General features: G+C 43.5%; 1 protein-coding gene, 1 long non-coding RNA gene and 1 pseudogene across 2 annotated transcripts in view; 1 reads left to right on the top strand and 2 right to left on the bottom strand.

The window, feature by feature from the left end:
* The window catches only part of CACNA1I (calcium voltage-gated channel subunit alpha1 I), an 842691-nt gene that overhangs the window by 95870 nt on the left and 728350 nt on the right, over positions 1-18471 (top strand). The window lies entirely within an intron of this gene.
* The window catches only part of LOC138292589 (uncharacterized), a 204146-nt gene that overhangs the window by 131728 nt on the left and 53947 nt on the right, over positions 1-18471 (bottom strand). The gene's annotated exons all lie outside the window — the stretch shown is intronic.
* On the bottom strand, positions 7625-7733 carry LOC138294448 (U2 spliceosomal RNA; annotated as a pseudogene).

Below are 18471 nucleotides of genomic sequence, written 5' to 3'. Positions count from 1 at the left end.
TGAATGAGATCTGTGATGGTGAGCCAAACATCCTCAGCAAATGCCGCTCCCTTCAGAGTGCTTTGCCCGGATATGATGCCCCATGTGTTTAGATTTCTCCTTATCATCTGAAAGAACGGCTCAGTTACCAGAGCAAAAAGCAGGGGTGAGAGCAAAAAGCAGGGGTGAGAAGGTATACACCTTCCTTGTTCTGCCATTATATATTGATTTGGGCCATCATTTATAAAACTCTTGTATATGGTCTTTTCTTAGCATGCCAAGACCTACCAGGAGAATGTCAGGCCAAATCCCACTACCTCTAGAACAGGGGCCATATAACCCCAGTCCACTTTGTCAAAAGCCTTCTTGGCATTGAGGGAGAGAAGCATTGCCTCTCTGCTTCTCTGCCTCACTAGGGCAATCAAGCGGAGGGCCTCCTCAGTGTTGATGTTCATGCCTCTAGCTTTAATAAAGCCCATTTAGTACAAGTGGATCAGGGGCGGCAGTGCAACCCCCAGCCTGGGGTCTAGAATCATATTGAATAACCTACATTAATAGTCAGCAATTATATTGGATGGTGGGTGGCACTTAGGGTGCTGCCATTGCCCAGTCTCTGCATCACTATCAGGGTTCCCTCTGCTATTATCAGAGTAACTTTACCAGTGATTCTTAAGTTTTCAAAGACCGTACCAGAAGAGTGGGCAACAGAGGTGGAAAGGTTCCCCTCTTATAATCCTGTGCCATTCTTTATTGAGTGGGGTCCCAGGTTGGACCCTCCGATGAGGCGATCCCTCCAGCATGTGTGAGGATAAGGCCAGTCTGGTTATCACTTCCTCCAACGATGCTCTTCCAACCTGCCGGCCCTCTCTTTGGAACTGTATGTAGAACGGATGGCCCCAGGAATAACTTACCCTTTTATTTCGTAGGAAGTCTGTAACTAGCTTGAATGCTCACCTTTTCACTAAAGTGATTGCTGACAAGTCCAGAAAATTTGGGGTTTGTGCCCATTGAAAGAGACCCCCCCTCTCAACATCATTTGGGCATCTTTATGTACTCTGTTGATCTTTATCAGGTCTTCGTAGGTCTTCACCTGAAAGGCGTCGAAAAGACCATGGACATTTTGTTAGTGTGTCTTTGCTCACTCACGTGGGACACCAGGTATTCGTACAGGATTGCATCAGGATTGGTTCTCAAAATCTTTGGATTTTCCTTGGAGAATAATGTTTTGTTCTTCGGGTTGCTTATCTTTTTCACATTAGGGAAAATCGTAATGCAGTTTTAACAGTGACGATATGGCTAGGACTTGTAGAAGGTGGCAATATGGAGTGGCTCATAGGGCACTTGTGGTTTGGCAAGTAAGATAACGCAGTGGGTTAATGGAGTTGCTGTCGAGATCTAAGCTACCGTCAGGTCACAAGTACAAATCCGAGTGGGTATGATTCAGTTCTTTATTCTTCTGAGGACTATTGATATTTTCTATTCTTATTCTTAGAGAGCAGTTTAGGGTCGAAATCATAGAACATTCACCCAGCGCTGAATCTCGTCTAGGCCTGTGCAGCTCTTTCTTCATGAAACAAGATGAATTACTAGGATGGGGTCTTCCCGTTTTCTGGTCTGCATATCAGTAGGAAACCAGACAGTGGTATTTGTCTAATTTGTTATTGCTGTCAATGGTGTTTAGCAGTTTAGAGTGGAGGTCAATAACTTGTCAAGAAAAAATGCAGTAGCACAATCAGGGCAGAACAAAATGGCCGATGATCAATTTTTAACTGGAAAAGCTTAGAAGAAGATTTTGCAGTTATTTTTTCTTTTTTTACTAAAAGGGCTACATCACGTTGCTTGCATTTAAATGAGCTTATATTGGTCTTTGTGCATTTAGGCCCATATTTATACTTTTTTAGCGCCGCATTTGCGTAATTTTTTGACGCAAAAGCGGCGCAAACTTACAAAATACAATTGTATTTTGTAAGTTTGCACCACTTTTGCGTCAAAAAGTGGCACAAATGCGGCTCTAAAAAAGTATAAATTTGGGCCTTAATTGCTCTGCAGGTGGGGGGGGGGTGGACTGGATTCTGATTCACAGCCAAGTGCTATCAAATCAATGCATGTCTGGAAACCACTACACAACCACAGATCATATGTGTGAATTACTTTAGAAGTCGGTTCTAAGAGCAACTTGTAAAATCCCAGAAACAAAATCCTCCCGAGAGGGGGGTCTGGTTCCCTGGGCTCATTCCTTAATGTCCCTTAAATTGAACTATACCTATTGCCAGGACTTTCTATCTGTAATAGACTCATGCTTTTTGTGTTTACATGTGTATAAATGGACGCATCTATAGAATATATCTATATATCTATATATATATATATTATATATTTCTGCACAGGCTCTGATTGTTTCCTATAGATCCATCAAGCAGAAACCCAAAAAAGTAGGTAGGGTCAAAGACGTGACATTTCCCATTATAACTCCCATTGGATTCTTTGATCTCCTAATTAGAAAAAAAGCTACGCAGAATTAACACCAAAGTTGCACTAAAAATATAACTTTCTTCAAGGAATGCTTTTGCTAGGTTTGTTCAGTAACTATTTAATTTTTTTTTTAGTGGGCTTGAAAGGGTAACTGAACTTCTTGGATCATTTATTCTCAGATCCTTGGTGAATTTGCCAGATGATGGAGGATTTGCAATTCCCTTTAAAAGAAAAGCATTCTGTTAGGGGTGGAGCTTTTTCAGCCATCATCCATTGTGTTAAAATTGGGTGTTTCTAGTTGGCAGTGGCTTGCACCCTGTCCAAGTAGGGACCCTTCCTTCTAGTCAAGGAAAGGGGATTACAAAACTAAGATAACCCCTGCTCAACCCCTGGGTGGCTTGGCAGGAGCAGGCAGGCTTATCTCAGAGGCAATGTGTAAAGCAGTTTTACATAACACACACAGTTACACATTGAAAGCACTACAAATGGACAACACACCACTTTAGAAAATAAACACTCTTTATTTAAACTAACCAAGACAAGAATGACAAAAAATCCAAAATCCAGGACTCTAAATATGACTCTTTAAAGGCTTAAGCATTTCTGTCCATATAACTCTATGGATGTGGGGATGTTACATACAGCACCTTTGAGTGCATCAAAATCCAAGGCAGAAATGGCTGGAAAGGCCGAAAGTGTCAAAGCTTCAAAAAGCACAGGGATGTGTAGGTTCCTGAGTCCACGAGGAGGCGATGCGTCAGTTCGGGTGCACATACGGAAATGCTTTTTAGCTGAAAACCATTTTGGTATGTACCAAGGCCCTATTTGCGATTCGGTAACCTATTACCGAATCGCAAATAGGGCCAGCCATTCGGTATTAGGAAGGGGAGTGCTAAAGGCTAAAGGCTTTCCTTCCTAATAGTGACTCGCAGTGTGATATAAGAATGTTTTGCAGCTGAAATGCAGTCGCAAACATTCACTGTTTTCCCCCAACTGCAAGTTGTTGGTAACCCATTCGCAAATGGGAAGGGGTCCCCAAGGAACCACTTCCCCTTTGTGAATGTGGGTGAGAATATTTTTTAAGAGCAGGCAGTGGTCCCACGGGCCATTGCCCACTATTAAAAATTAAAAGAAAACTTTTCATTTTTATTTTTGAAATGCATCCCGTTTTCCTTTAGGGGAAATGGGTTGCATTTTTTTTTTTAATTGCTCTATTTTAAAAACAATCACAGACATGGTGGTCTACTGACCCCAGCAGGCCACCATCCCTGTCATATGTGGCTATTCCCAATGGGCTGCAAACTGTGACCTACCTCATTAATATGAATTGGAGAGCCACTGGGAATTGCTAAATGTGTTTAAGACACATTAGTACACCAGTGTTTGTGATTTCCTAATTGCGTATCTCAAAAATGTACAATTAGGAAATAGCAAACACATTGTTTTGTATATATGACCTTAAGCCACCACCCAAAATCTTAGTCCTTTCCTGGTATTGCGTAGAAATGTTGGCATTGAATGTGTGCAAAATTAGCTCCGCCAGCAGCAATAAATCGGGGAAATAATACTGGTGAAAAATGAGTATGATTAACTCTAAGGTCTGAAAACATTTTCATGAGCATCCTGGATGAGATCCCAGAATAGCAATTTCCCCCTGGAAACATTAGAAAGCGGTGTCAAAATACTGAGTATAAATGTCACCAAGCCTTCTTGCAGACAGAACTGCAATTGTAAAACAATTTTCCAGGTCTAAAATCCAAAAAATGCATTTGTGATTGGGCTCATAAGTGAGCATATGAGCGGCACTGATACCACATTCAGCTCCTGTCTAAAAGATGTCTTTCCCACCCATGACAATCTGTAAGGTGGCCATCGGAAAGTCTGACTGTTTCTAGGGTCTGGGCAGAACCTATTCCAACAGCCGAGGGATCCCTTGGACCAGGGCCAGACTGGGAAGTCAGATGCTGCCACCGATATGATTTTATGGGGACCCCAGCAATAAAGAGCTCTTCTCAGCCTTTGTCCTCGCAAAAAAGAACACGATGCAACAACAAAGAGCAACATTTTAAAGCATCCGAGTATTTTACGTGCAGAGTCTGTAGAAATAAACAGACTAAAAAAGAAGCTGGTGAAGGTCAAGGTAACAGTTTTAATAAGGCACTGATGTGAATGAATGAAATGTTTAGAAGCCCGTGTACAAGTGAATATCTGCTAACAGTGGTACATTTTTCATAATAATAATAATATGTCAGTGAAAGCATTGGGGTCCTGATGAAGGAGACTCCTAATGAGAAGTCTTCCCCAAACATCGACTTTTATGTCCGTGAAAGGCCTGTTATTCGGAAAATAAAGAATAATCAAGACAAAATCTCCAGTATGGCGCATGAGTTTAATAGGGAGAACTCTGCGAGGCTAGCAATACTCTAGCATTTACCTATCCTTAATGCACTCACGTTATGTGATATATTAGATGAATTCCACAAATTGTGAGATGTTAGTAGGAAGTCACTGTAATTAATTTAAGCACCAATGACAATGTGTTTTAATGGGCACATTTTGTATGTGTAGTTTAATTGAAGATTTTTGATTTTACACATTCATTGGGGACATTGTTTGTTATACCCACACATGTGCTAATCATAATCATAGCAGCCTATACATTTCCCTATGGATAGTGTATTAACTACGATGGTGAAATTTCAGAATAAGAGATGTTGCTTTGGATAATATGTTCTCCCTACTACAATGGGATTCATAGCACTTACTTGAAGCAACCAGAACCAGTATTCAATTGATTTGGGTAAAGACAACACCTATTACTACAGTACTGAGAGGCGATAGAGTATGTAATGCAACCTACATTTGGTCTTGAATATCTGCCAAGAAAAGTGTAATCTACAGCAACTTTAAGACTCGCAGGACTTAGATATTTTTCTGTATGTTGTACAGTGGCAGCTAATGAATTGAGTAGTGTAGAGCAGGGGCGGCTCCTCCTTAAGGGCCGAGGATCATCGCCACCCCCGCCAGCAGCTTTGTTTATTGTTTATTATCTTTTTCTTTGAAAGGGGTGGGGCCACACGCTGTGATGTACACTCAGGGGGAGTGCTCAGCACCCCCCCTCAGAGCGCATGTATGTTTGGCCGGTCGTCTCGAGACGGCCAAACATACATGCGCAGTGTGCTCTCTGCAGCCCAGCAACACAGTTGCCGGGCTAGAGAGAGCCTGCACAGGCTTCCAGTCTGGATGGGCGCTCCCAGCCAATCCTGATGCTGCTTTGAGCAGTGTCAGGATTGGCGGCAGGGCAGGCTGGGAGCCTGTGCCTGCGTATAGCCAGCCAGCAGGGAAGAAGAGTGTGGCGCGGGGTGGTGCGGAAAAGGTAAGTGGTGTTTTTTTTAAATTTCATTTATTTTAAGGTTTATTACCTCCCCCATCCCCACCCCTCCCCCGTGCGCCACACAACCCCTTCCACAACCCTCGAGCAGCTCCTGGTGTAGAAGGCTATAGATTAAAAAGGATTGATACTCCCCATAAGTTACTAAATGTACATCCTTTTTTGATTGAATAAAGAGTGTGCTCTTTGTTAAGGTCGCTCAGCATCCAACCACCCCTCTCTTATTGGATGAAGATGCTTTCACAACCAGGCTGGTGTGCCTGGTGGTGTGTTCCTGGTGATGTCAGTTTGTGACACTTCCCTCTGAGAGCCAGCTCTCACCTTGGATGCATGTGTTCGCGAGGCAGAAGTGAAGGAGGTTTGAGTAACATTTTCTCTTACCCTGTACTGCAGTGTACAGGATTTGAATCCTGGTTTTCCCTTGTGGGGAGCACATTTTGAAGAGTTCTTCTTTTCTATGTGGCAAGATTGTATAGGTCTCACATACACGTCCTTCTGTTAGCACAAGATGGTATAAGTGGGAAACAATTTTTTGGCCAAGTAGCCACACATGCATACATGCTTACTAGGGGTGACTTCTCCGCAACGGCGGAGGAGTGTCACCTCACTGGCTAAGAGCCAGCAGCAGAAAAATAAAACAGTACTTGAATATCGTTTTATTTTTCTACTACTGGCTCAGCCAGCATGTGAAGGGAGGGCCAGTGCTGGGCCACAGAAGGAGGGAGAGGGGATGAGGAATTGTGTGCCGTAGGTGCGCATGTGTGTTTGGACAGCCTAAGATGGCTGATCAAACACACATGCTCACTTTGGTTTCTCCAACCCGGCTGTGTACATAGCCAGACTGGAGAAACTGCATTGGCCCCAGGGTTGTGTCTGAGCGGCAGTCCGAGCCGCTCAGACCAACCCTGACGCTGCTTCCATGCTAGCTTGTACATGAGAGCAGCGCCAGAATTGCTGGGGAGCCTGTTCTGGTATGCCAGCAAATGCTGGTACACTAGAACAGTAAAAGGCGATGAGCGAGGCAGCAGGAGAGGACAGCGGCGGCAACAAACAGCAAGTTTTGTTTTATTTATTCCCCTCTCCGACCCCCGCCCATCCCCTTGATATTTGTGGTAGGCGCAGCTGATGCTTACTCTATACCTAACCTACCTGAAATCTTGCTTATTTACGATACTTGTCATAACCTTGTCTACTTGGCTCCTTCTGATAAATGTTACAGTGCTGGGGGGTCTGGGATGGACTTTGGGGTGTCCACTGGGGGGATGCCTTCATTTATGGGCCCTGTGGCACCACTGTTCATATCCTCAACCATGGGTGCCAAAAGTTCTCCCTTCAGCTCCCGGTCTCTCTGGGTCACCTCGTGTTCTGGTATGCCTCTGGGTATTACCTGTCCTGTACCAATGAACAGTCTGTAACTGCCTGTAGTGCTAGAAACACTGCACAGTCCCTCTCAAGAGCTAAGGTGTGGGTTATAGGTGTTACCACCGAAGCGTGGATCCCCTTTCCGGAGGTCTGAGTGCTGAAAGGCTTGTGTAGGATGTTAGGAGGGGTTTTAAGCCTCCGGCATTACTCCACCCAAATGCCAGGAAAGATAGAGGTAGTAGGTAGCGCAACGTTACCGAGCTCTAGGAGCTGACCAGGTGGTCCTTGGGGGCTCTATTTTGGGCCCCTATTTGGCAAACTGACACCAGCACGCTGGTGTTCTTCCTCTCTCTCCTTAGAGACTAGTGGACCTTGTCCGATTAAATTGCATTTACAATGCAAATTTACTTCACTTCCAAGTCAAGGTCGCAGATCCAGTAAATATCCAAATTACTCCCACTGGACAGTGGTTTCACTCTGATAAGAACAGAAACTACACTTAATCGTAGCCAAAAGGCTGAGAAACGACATGACAAATATTGAACCTCTGCAGAAAGAGATTTCACCCCCGAATCAAGATAATTTTTTGAGAGTAATATTGAGGAGTGTGATTCTGTCCACTGTCAATAATAGGGCTGCTAAGAAAATTGGGGCACAAGCAGTCATTCTAATTTAATGGGGACACACAAGATACCCTCATTACCGCTACTGCATCACACAACTACCTGCATCCCTTTATTGGCGGAATTCACAACAAAATCTTGGCACAGGCACAGCCTCCGGGTATGCAAATTATGTTACTGTGGAACGCCTACCTCTGAGCTTCGGGGATTCGAAGCCAATCCTCAAAATAATCTCATAATCCAAAGGCAGTGCCTTGTTTATTATTCCAGAGCTTTAAATAGCGCAAGGCTGTAAATGAAATTGCTTTTACGCTGCATTGACGCGGATGGAAACAGTACGTTGTACCTGGGTGGAAAAGGCACGTTTGCAATTGTTCTGTGACTGGCAGGTAATTGTTAAGAACATTTCTGATGCTGTGCACCGCACGTACAGCACCAGGGCTGCCTTTAGCACTGGTGACGCCCAGTGCCATAGGCTTTTTTGGGCGCCCCCCACCCCATGACCTCCTTCTCCATGCATTCCCTCACTACCACCAGGGTAACTTGGTCAGTGAGATTGTGTGTGTGTGGTGGGGGTAGGGCAGGGCACACAAGAGGGACTAAAGAGGCAGTGAAAAGAGAGACAAGGTGGATTAGCAAAGGTCCTAAGTAAAGAAAACTGTATATTTTGTAAAATAACCAACATTTTTTAAGACTTTCAGACCAGAGATGGACAGTTTGTGTGTGTGTTTTCGCTTGTGTTTATGTAAAACTTTCTTGTGAAATCCGACTGACACCTCACCATACCCGACTGAAAGTATCTGTCCCCAACTATTTGGCACCCCAAACAACCCCTTGAAGCTTAGCCCTTGACTACCACTCTCCAACAGTGGCCATCATCTCACCACAGTCCCTCTCTGACATACATTTCATTTTTTTTAAGCCCTACTCACAGTTCACTCACACTCATTTTTGTGATCTGCACGGTACACATTGTATGCAGTAGGCACATTATCCCTCTGCATTTCAGTTTTTTCAGTTTTAGAGCTTTAATTGAGTGATTATTTAAAATCTTTACGATCAAAGGAAACCATTCTCAATAAGAAACACATGTGTTTCCTAAATAGACCTATATCAAAATAACGGTGATCGTATAAAATTACGACATGAGTTAATCATTTTTAAATTGAAAACTAAAAAGCTCAGAAATGCAAATCCTTACAAACAAATAAATCATTCCTGAAGGAAAAAACATATATACAATATTTCATAATTGCTGTTGAGCAAAACATAAAAAGGTAATTAGCAATGCAAATCATCAGTGTAAAATGTAGTTATTTTCAGATAATATAATTGGTCCCCAAAAAGAGGCCGATGTACATCGCGGAAATAAAATAGGCAAAACCCCACGCACGAGGTAGTAAGACAGCTTCCATAAGACAATAAAGGTCGCATATTGCTAACAACCAGTTAGTGACATACGGAAGGTACAAATTAAGTACTGCTACACCCTTCTGATTTGTGGGATACTAGTCTGGCCAGCCTTGATGGTCTCATTCATCTGCCTTTGTAGCTGGCAAGCATACTTTCCAAATTTAGCCAGATCAGATGGCTCCTTCATAGTGAACACAAGTGTCCTAGCCTCATTACAAGTTTTTACACCGTGGCGTTAAAAAGAGGAGTTTTAATAAAGTGCTACTCACAGTTCACTAACACTCATTCTTGTGATCTGCATGGGACTCAGTGCTTGCAGTAGGGACATTAGCCCTCTGCACTTCTTTATGTTGTCAAAACTCCCACTAGACAAAAATTCGATCTCTCACTAGTGGGAATATTTATCACCAGCGTTATCGTGACATTTTTATTGTTCCCTGAAACTGCTGGGCCCACTAGCATGCTTTTAAAACCAGAAGTTATTTTCAAACACAGCGCCTCCACCAAAGTCAGCACCAGGTGCAGCTGCACCAGTCGCACAGCCCTAAAGCCAGCCCTTTATAGTAAAGGAAAGTGGCCACCTTATTTTCTAACTGGGTTGGTGTTAAAGATGCATTTTGCCTTCCAAAGAGAGCAGGGCAGAAAAGATCTCACTTGGGGTGCAGGGATACATTTTCTCAGCCATGTATGTAGGACTCGCTCAGAGAGAACTTTATTAGGTAAATAAACAGGCCAGTTGTGAGAAAAAGTCAGTTTCTCCAGTCCAAAAAGCATCAGGGTTATGAACAAATGTTTCACGGTTGCATGAAACTCATAATAGTTTAGCTGAAGGTGGTGTGCAGCTCTCGGCTGCCATTTTTCCAGCCATGTGCCCAAATTGCATGTAGCTTGGTTTGTGACAATATTGAAACCAATCAAGTGGAACTAAAATTGAGACACAATTACTCTAATTTTCCAACCAGTGATTCACCTGCGACACAGTTTGGGCTTTAATTGAAAGACCGGTTCTAAGAATGTAAAGAAAACGAATCGTGCTCAGCCCTATTCCTGGAAAGATTGGTTCTAGAAAGTGCACATCCTCGATTACAGGCCATTATAACAATGAATAAACTGTGCGCACTTTCAGGTTTTCAACTTCAGGGCAGAGGTTTGGATTTTTTTTAGGTATGGAATGGACTTGAAACAAAAATAAACATATAGGAGATCACGTTATCCAGCTGACTGACAATTCCAGGTCTTTCAATTCATTTCTTCTTTTTCCACGTTGAAAGTAGCGTTTTCTGGAGCATCCTCAACTTGGCAACTACACTTAGCCAGAGTCATTTAAGTTTTAGAGTGCCAATTTGATTGCGACAATCCTAAAATTAATGGGTGGTGTATTCTAGATAACTGTTGTGTCATTGAACACCAGGAGCAATGAAGGTTTGCAGTAAATTATGTGGTACAAATGAAATTATGTCATAGAAAATTTATGGAAACATAGTATACTACTGATTTATTTTACTAAGTGCTTGTTTTAAAAAAATTGAAACATATTTTTACATTTAGTTTTCAATATTAAAAATAAAATAAAGACGAAAAATATTTTTTTGCATACATTAGAATTGTGGTTAACAGTTAGAATATGTTGTAGGTTTCATTTAGATCTAGGCAAGTATTAGGATTAGGTTTGGGGTGGGATTAGAGTTAAAAGTTCAAGTTAGAATTTGAGCAAAGGGAAGGTGTTGGCGTGACATTCATCATTAGGGTTGGGTTAGGGTTAGCGTTGGGTTAGGGTTTGGGTTGGGGTAAGGCATAGGGTAAGAGCTAGGAGTTTGGGGTTTGCTTTAAGGCTGGAGTTAGAGTTCGGGTTTAGGGTAAAGGTGAACCTCTAACCTGAACAACATTTCTCAAGTTCTGAGCACGTTATAGGGTCATATGGCAGGTTTGTGACCTCTAATCTGAATGCAGGTTTCTTTGTGGTCTGAACACAATATGGATTCATACAGGGGCGGATGTGACTTCTGCTTGACCACAGCTTGCTTCATACCTGAACAACCTAAAGGTTCACCTGGGAGCAGGTATCTCCTGTGACTTGAACACAGCTTTCTCCAGATCTGAATACATTTGCGGCCTAACGGGAGGGTGGTTGTTCATTCAGAGAGGAAAAGTGGATTACCTGGACTCAAATCCGGACAGATGCTCCCTCCAACATATAGCTTGGCCAAACCTTAATATTGTTGCCCAGAAGCATTAAAATTTGACCAGCTGCCCAGACAGTATAATTCGCGTATCACAGGCTTTTGATTAACAACTCGTTTGTTGAACCTTGCCCAACCATCCAGGCCAAATCATCCCCACCCAGTGGCGAGAAATCAGAAAGTGAGATGCACAGGTAATCCACCCATAAGCTGATGAAGCAGCAGACTGAGATTGGCCAGTATTTTCACCAATCCAGCCCATGGACAGCAGGGTCTTCTTGATGAAACTAGGATCACTGTCCAGTTTGCTGGTCTGCTGTGCTCGGGTACCCGGCTGGCCTACTGACGTACTCTATGTTTTGAAGATGCTATTTCATCCCACCATTACACAATTACAACGCCCACTATTACATTGCGTATGATTCGCTGGCTGTGTACGACAACTGTTAGTGGTATTACTGATTGCGGATAACGTCTCTGAAAACGGTCTTCATTTTCTGTTGGGAAATGGCACTAGTTGGCCAAGAAAAGTCAGTCCACACAACGTTGAGTGCAGCTCTTAACTCAGGCCTCACTGAGCAGCAGTTCTATCAAGTCAACTCTGTTTGCCACCATAGGAGGCGCAGAAGCTCTGAGATCCCGCACTTCTCACAGAGGCTACTTTAAACAAGAACTCAGAAGTGAGGTTGGACCAGGCATTCATGCACCATTTACAGCAGACCTAGCAAACACCGCTGATGTGAATATTATAGTTGGTGGTAAATTTACAAAAAGACACTCAGTGTACGTAGGCATTTGCAGGGAAGGACTTCAGCCTTCACAGAGATGGAAGCACAGTTTTACAAGTCCTTTTCTCACTCTGAGAGGAGAAACTGCAAGTATTCATAGGCTAATGTCTGACAGCCCATAGCTGTGTGTCATGACAGCTGAAAAGTGAACCAAAGTGTCTTGCCATAAAAAGTGAGGAAAAAAATTGTTTGCTATTCATATACAGTGAATGTATGAGATAAGTATTTGAATTTGGCAAAAAGTGTGATAATTAAATGCACTTTTCAGATATAAAATAGTCTGTCCTGCATTCCAATGGAAGCAGTTCGTTTGATGGGCAAGATGCACTTATACAGTCAATAACATGACAGTGACATTAAAGCACTCATCTGGCTGATCCAAGATGTGATTGACAGCGCCTCAAGCCAGTGGCAGAAGGGGAATCACCCAAGCAAGCCTATAATTGGAAGGGGGCTGCCAAACACCAACTATCACCAAACCTAAACATGAACTGCTGACCAGACCTGTATCTGGCCCTGCCTAAACTCTTTTTCCCTCTCATCTTGAGTCATTTCTGCTGAAGTTGACCTATTGCCCCCCTTTTGCTGAGCAGCTAGTAAACATCTATTGAGTGAGTGGGTGCTTCAGTGAAGAGAATGATTGTGTTTGCTCAGGATCACAAGGTGATTGGAAGGCAAGAGAGAGTTTAAGTAGCTGTAGGGCGTCTCTCCTGGACACACACATACAGATACCAACAAAATAATAGACACTCTCAAAGGGTGGTTTCTCCTGTCCGATTGAAGGCCTTTCACATTCACGGCAAAGAGCGCCCAGATAGAGACTGCACAACAGTGGTATGTGCAGTACAAATGGAGTAACCTAGTGTGCATTGTACTGAGCAGGAAGTGGCATCGGGGGACGATCCGCCGGTGTGTGTTGTGGTGTGCAGAGCATGGCCTTCAGTCTTGAGAGAGGAGAAAAGCTGCCAATGGAGAAGAATGAACCTGAGAGTGGAACGGAGGGAAACTGACAGAGGGACAGGGAGTGGCCGAGGAAGCAGAAAGCAGACCAAGGAAGAGTCGGTTGACACAGAGTGATAGGGGGAGAAAGGCACCTTAAGGGACGGAGGGACGACAATGAGAGAGGAGCGCGAGACTGGCAAAGGAAAAAGTGGTAGGAGGGCGAGAGACTGAGGAAGAGAGACACATGAAAGAGGTATAATGTGAAATAAAATCTAAGGAAACCTTTGGATCTATAGCCCAGCGTAATATGGTATACATGAGGACGTAAGTCGTATTTTCTCCAGTTCGGCTGCACCATGGTAAATTGACAGTGACTTTTGGGCTGTAATAATACAGATGTGAATGTGGGTTTCATCAGTGAACTTGTCCCATATAATATGCGGTAGCGGGCCATACTTCTTTTCAGTGGCATGGATATTCACATACATGCGCTTCTGCGCAGACTCACAGATGTAGAGCCATACACAGACAAGCACATACATTCAACACTTCCAGCTGAATGGGTGTTAAGATGAGAACTCAAACCTTAAAACCCCCAAACGTAGGCATTAAGCTACACTCAGATGGGAGAATACAGGGAAATACATGGAGATGGCGGGAGGAGACAGATAGAGCGGTTGAAAGTGAAGCAGCCAGTGCTTAAAGACTACCTGATACTTGAATGATGTGAGGAGAGATGGTAGGAAGCTGTGGAGCCAAAATCATTCTGGGCTGTCCATGCAGCCACCAGTGGTGTCTTCCTGCTGCTTGCATGGGTCAAAGAGTGTAGTCCAGTTACAACCAAGACCCACAGCACTGTAGGGTGGGGGCAAATTTCACTTCATCCAGTCCTTAAAAAAGAACGGGTGGACTAACCAAGTTAAGCAATATTCAAGCGATAGCAAAGTGTGTGACATCATGGTGTGTGACAAGGCACGTGCCATCACAGGAAGTGGCAGCATGATCCATGACCTCACAGGTTGGCTGTCAAACAACCTGGCGTCAGAAATGATGTATCAAGGTAGAGAGGCAACAAATGTGTCCAATCCACTTACAAAACTTTTGAAACAAAGTTGGTATAGTAATTACAACTTAGAAGTCCTTATAGCCGATTTCATTTGAAAGATACTTCAGCCATGATTTCTTCATAAAAAACAGCCAACACGTTTCGCTCATTTTAGAGCTCCATCAGGGCGCACAGTACATCTCCGTTCCATAATAAATGGTATTCCCAAAGACACCACTAAAGAGGTAGATGTTCTGATTTCTTCAGGACCTCTGGCGCTGGGCATGCTGGGAGAAATCAAAGGCAGATGCGATTCTTGAAATGGTTTTCCAACGTTGCTGCTGCTCTATGTGTGATCCTTACCGCAGTGCTGGAATCGGAAAAACTTAAAACCAGGAACTCCTAAATTGGGGTTCAAGGTGTGGCAATCAAAAAGGGCACGGAGTCACGAGGGGTGGAGTTGTGAAATACAGTCTGTGATTGAGACCCAAATTTACAAAGATTTCACTCAACGCAGTACAGCAAGTGAAGTTGCTGCGCTGCAATGCATGAAAGGGAGAAAGCAGAACAGCGCCATGTTTTCTAAGATATGGCACAAATCTGCTGCCTCCGAGCACTGGTGGACTTGTAGCTGCCCAGCGCCAATGCAGACACCCTTGTGTCATGGCACAAGCGTGTCTGCGTTGTGATCAAGATAGTTTTTGTGCAAGAAGGCACACCTTCCTGCGCTGAAGCAATCCTTTGAGGCTATTTCCTCTTTGTATGCAAGGAGGAAATAATGGGGAGTGACAAATATTTCTCCTTGTTATGCCATCCTCTGGTTGGTGCACCATTTTGGAACAAACCCATGTGTACAACTCTGTGTAAATATGGGTTTGCATTAAAATACACGGGTGGATGTACAGAAATGCCCATGCACTACCCATCTACCTGATGCAAGGTAACACAAGGCAGCCCTATATGCTACATTGCATTACTTTTTAATTTACAAAGCCACATAAATCGGGAATTTGTGTAGCTTTGTAAATCCCAAGATAGATTTTGCATCCGCGCTATGGCAAAAAAATGAATCTAGGCCTCAACTTATACACTTATTTTACTTATTTTTTAGAAACTCTTCCACAAAGAATGGCAACACGAATGGGACATGACAGTAAATCTTTTATAACTTAATTTGTTGCAAAGGCTGCATTTTAAAATATGGGGTGAAGGCACCTGCTGCAGAGGTCTTTTTGTGCCCAGAAAATCTCAGGGAATAGTAATAATAGTGAGATAGCACCATTGGCTTTTGCATTTGCTGGAGAAATCTGTGTTTGTCTTGTCATAGATCTGATTCATAGTACCTAGAGGGTTAATGTGTGCCCTGCAAAGCACTTTGTGCAACATCCAGATGACAGATTTTTAATTTATGTAGATAGATAACTGGGTCACTGCTTTTAAGGCAGAGATCCTTTGTTACTTCCAGTTGGTAAATTGCAATCCTTCTATTATGGTGAAGTGAGCTATGGAGGATGATATGTGAATCCTAAACCGTGTAATTCCTACCGCATTTTGTAACATTTCCTGTTCACTGATATACACAATTGTATGATTTACTATCAATGTCTATTGTGTGTGCACGATGTAAATCTGTCTGACACCATACACTGGAATGAATACAGTTCTAAAAGAAATACAAAAAAATACATGTGCAGACCATACATCTGACATTCTCACAGTGCCTGCCTATCTCTTATATGCAAGGGTTAAACAAAGTCAAAAGCTTGTCCCCAAATTACAGTTTCTCTTGTGTACCTGCAAAGTGTTGAAGTGATAACAAGCTGTGGTCCTTTGTTTCTCCTCCACTGCATTAGCATCTATATGTGAGGCTGGGATGGCTCCTAGACAGAATCATACTGTAACTAAAGGAGGGTTGATGGCCTCTTGCTTTTGCCTTTGTTATGGGCCCAGCTGGAATCTACAATGCAAAGGCCCCACCACCTGCATGTTGCTGCTTGAAAAGGAAAGCAGGCAAACTGCAAGCGCTGCTGAATGTATTCCAATGTCGGAAAAATTCACTATGCCAAGTTCAACATATTTTACTGGAGCCTAACTTCTTGGCAAGAAGGATGGCCGCCATCCAGTAAAAACAGTGGGTGGACGCACTCTACCCACGTGTTCCTCAGACTTCTGCCCTGGATTTTCCCTCTAAGTGACCCCTAAGTATTCCAGTGATTGAGTATGGAGGCTGATCTCCTTTAACACTCACTACCATGGGTAAATCCCAGAAACAGGACAAGGACTGAGTAGGCAAAGAAACTGGCTAAACTTTTTCTAGCTCCTAGAGGTGAAGCCTAGAATGAGGAGAAGGGGTCAGTAGGCATGGTGTCTGAACTCCCCTCCCTCTGCTGTGGGTCATCTCTATACAGAGGCCAATGAAAGAATACATGGGAATGTGGTCTAAACTTTCCAGTAACCCACAGGTGATCCCTAAATAAAGTCCAAGGATTGAAATGGCAGGAAGGCTGACTCCCCCTTACATTCTTTATCCTAAGGAGGGCACAGAAAAGGGGTATTGGAGGCCCCTTACCCTTTCACTTCAAAAGACTGTTCCTAAAGAGGCCAAGAATTAAAAGGGCAGAGAGTGGCTGCAATGGCGCAGCCGGTGCATCATGGCCCCTAGAATAAAAAAGGAAATGCCTTACCCCCCTACTCCCCGACCGCTGTTTGAACTGTAAAATACAGCAATATTCATGGTTCAGTAGATCACTCAGGCCTCCAGGCGCTGCTCCACTGCACCAATGGAAGACTCGCCCTGGCTGTTTGGGCATTGAATGGCTATGTTGGCTGGCCATCGAGGCTTCCCAAAGAAAGAAATGCGATGGAAGGACAGAGGAGGCGGATGAAGAGAAAGAGATGTGGGGAGCTGAGTGTGGTGCTTCAAAGGAGAGGCCACCAAGATGAGCCCTCGTCAGGAGAGACTGGCTGATGAAAGAGGAAGGTCTCCCCAATGAGAGGCACTGATGCCCAGGGGGCTGCCTCGCATGTCTCCACCGCTAAGTGTCCTTGGCAGGCAGCGTTCCCTGTCACCCTTCCACCTCGTGTACCCCCCGGGGCAGCCAAGCAAAACCGCGACAGGTGGAAATATGAAAATGAACAGCCTTTCACCCGTCACGTGAACTGACAAGCCATCCCGCCCCCTCGCAGCCGAGGGATACCCAAGCTCACTTGCCACCCCCCCCCACCCCTCACACACATCATATCACAGGTTCCAGTTGGAGGCAGTGCAAAAGTTTCAGGGCAGCTATCTCACGCATGACCTTTGTAAACTTTAAAGAACCAGAAAGCCTTGTCTATCCATATCAAAGAGGGGTGAGTCTGCACAGTGCAGGAATTGGCAAAATATATTCTGGGAACCCAAAAATTAGGGGTAAAGGTGTGGCAGCTGAAGCAGGGTGGAGTTGCGAGGGGGCGGAGCTTGAAAAAGAGAGTCTGACAGTCAACTTAAACATGTATTTTTTTTTTTTAAATTTGCTGCAAAGAAATTGGCAACAAGGACATATGTGCTAGTAAATATGTTCTAAGTTACTTAATTGGCCACAAACAGGCTGCATTTCGTACATGGTTGAGACACCTGCCGCAGAGCTCTTTGTGTGCTCAGTAATTTGGAGGGGATTATAATAGAGGTAAGACAACTCTAGTGGGTTATACAGTTCTGGAAGAATTCTCTGTTTTGTACAGTCATAGTTTTGACTCATAAAGCAGCATAGAGGGTTAATGTACCTGCTGTGAAGCACACTGTGTAAAATGCAAATCCCTGATTTGTATTTTATTTAGATAGGTAAGTGGGCTACTGCTTTTGACGCTGAGACCATTTTCTTACTTCTAATTCATAGGTTGCAAGCCTTCCAATACAATACACTAATACTTTGTTTTGGCTTAGAGAAACCATAGAAGTAGCACATACATAAATAATTAAAACATTTTGTCACATTAAAAAATGCAAACATAAATATTTTTAGAATTATTTATACTAGCAGCAGAATTAGGTAAAATGCAGGTGCAACTTGTGTGAGAACACGCACCTTAAACCCATAAAACTTTCAACATTTTACCATGGAGACCAAGCAGAGCGAAAACTACTACAACACCTATTCTGTTATTAGTACATCTAACTACAATAAAACAGAGGAAATGAAACAGCAATAGTTTCAAGGCCTTCCACCCAGATCAAGCTGTAGCCAGGGGCGTAGCTTCAGAGGTATGTGTGGGGTGTTACATCCCTCTAATTAATTTA

Source organism: Pleurodeles waltl, chromosome 4_2 (assembly GCF_031143425.1).
Source record: "Pleurodeles waltl isolate 20211129_DDA chromosome 4_2, aPleWal1.hap1.20221129, whole genome shotgun sequence".
NCBI lineage: Eukaryota > Metazoa > Chordata > Amphibia > Caudata > Salamandridae > Pleurodeles > Pleurodeles waltl.
Note: the sequence above shows the minus strand (reverse complement) of the source record. Positions and strands in the feature narration are given on the sequence as shown.